Genomic DNA, 2,014 nt, shown 5'->3' on the forward strand with positions numbered 1-2,014 from the left:
TCAGATTGGGAAGCAAACCAAAGTGTCGCACCAAAAGTTGCAACACTTGTCCACCTCTAGAGTTCTTGAGTTACTACATATGGATCTGATGGGGCCCATACAAGTTGAGAGTCTTGGAGGTAAGAAACACTACCACAAAAAAGGGTTATTATAGCACTTTTTTTTAGCTTTAATAGCACTTTTAAGTGCTATTGAAGCTGGTGCTATTGTAAGTATGTAGCTATTATAGCACTTTTTAAAGTGCTATTGTTAGATCAATCTTTAATAGCGCTTTACACTCTGAAGCGCTATAGTAGACCTGTTTTGGCAAAATGCTTTAATAGCGCTTTTCAGAAAAGTGCTATGATAGCTACATACTTTAATAGCACTTGTGTTCAAAAGTGCTATTGTTTGCCCTGCCTTTAATAGCACTTCAACACAAAAGCGCTATTGTATGTAATTTTTTTTTTACAATTTGGAATTTTTTTTTCAACAAATCTGTTTTTTTTTTTTTTACAAGCTGCAACTTTTTCTTTTTCAACAGCTCTGTCTTTCCAACATGGAACTTAAATTGTATTTTTGACCTGAAACTTAAAAACATAGTAGCAAATAATACAAAAGACAAAAATTATATTGATAAAGATATAAAAAGGCACAAAGAAGGCCAATAAGTACCATCAAGTTACATGAGTCTCCCATCCTTCACAAAACATACAAAGAAGCAAGACAACTTTGTGTCCAAGATAAAAACAAACTAATTATCCTAACTCACTAGATGATGTTCATGACACTAATTATAACAAGACAAACTAATTAACCTAAGCAAATCCTCCGCCAATTGCCAAACCAAGCAACCATCTTTCACGTTTTCAAGAAGTCCCTGAAAAATTAAAAAGAAGAGAATGGAAAAGTTTAGCAGTAGCTACATTTCATAACTTTGAGCCAATATCCAACTAAATTATCATCAACAACATTCATATATAGTTCTCCTAACATGCTTAACAAAGACAAACTCAAACTTAGACATTAATAACATGTCCTCATATTACAGTTTTATTCCCAAGTTAACAAATGATTGACTGCACCAGTTACGGATTCAAGATGGAACTTCAGATATTGTCCTACTCCCTGCACAAATGATTGACTGCACCAGTTACCCACTTTAAAAAGATAAGAGTTTCCATGACATATGTAACTAAAACTGCTAAATCTATTGTAATAAAGTCAAACTTACCCCATATTCAGACACAGGGATACCCTGTTGGGCACGCACTTAGTGTGCTTGTCGTCGAGTCAACCACTGCAAGGGGTTAAACAAGCCAAAATGATTACTGCAACAATTTAGATATGAAATAATGAAGATGAATACTATTCTTTTGCAGATATTCTATGTTTATAAGTTGTTTAGAACAAGAACAACACAACAAATGGAGTGAAAAGAGATTGTGACATGGTAATAATTCAAAGAAATATCTAATGGTTAATAGAGCACCAGCACTAACCATCCCCATTGACATGCAAGCAATGCAAAGAATGATGGCATTTCCAATTAATTACAACAATAACTCTACAAGTTCAAGTGTCAAGAATACAAGAAGACTATGTGGTAAAAAAAAAGGTAACAATAAGTAGCAGAAATGCTACATACACACGCAATGGTGAATAATAGTACATAGTCTATGATAGGTAAATTTGAAAAATATGAAACTATAGTTTGGTCTATTATTTTTCTTTTTCCAATTGAGTAAGAAAGTTAGGACAAACAAAATATGACACTAACCATAAGCTTATCCCGCAATATCCGCTCGCGTGGCTATGTAAATTTTGGACTCTTACCAAGTTACATACACTTAAATTTTGAAGTTCAATTGACAAGGAACTTCATTACAGTCAAGTTGAATATGCATTGCATTACAAAGGGACTGCAACTGACAAGGAATTGCACAATTTAATTGTTCACTATCCATCCAATTTACACAATCAGACACAATCCAAATTATTTCCAGACAATATTAATCAGACGCAAGATAATCTA

At 33.4% G+C, this 2,014-nt stretch overlaps 1 long non-coding RNA gene across 1 annotated transcript; it reads right to left on the reverse strand.

Annotated features, from left to right (window-relative positions):
- Nucleotides 1-589: 589 nt before the first annotated feature.
- On the reverse strand, nt 590-1,474 carry LOC123882796. Its single transcript, XR_006799969.1, has 2 exons — nt 1,214-1,474; nt 590-859 (listed from the first exon to the last, which is right to left on the reverse strand). It is a non-coding gene; the product is annotated as an uncharacterized LOC123882796 (long non-coding RNA).
- Between the last annotated feature and the right edge of the window lie 540 nt (nt 1,475-2,014).

Source organism: Trifolium pratense, linkage group LG5 (genome assembly GCF_020283565.1).
Source record: "Trifolium pratense cultivar HEN17-A07 linkage group LG5, ARS_RC_1.1, whole genome shotgun sequence".
Lineage (NCBI taxonomy): Eukaryota > Viridiplantae > Streptophyta > Magnoliopsida > Fabales > Fabaceae > Trifolium > Trifolium pratense.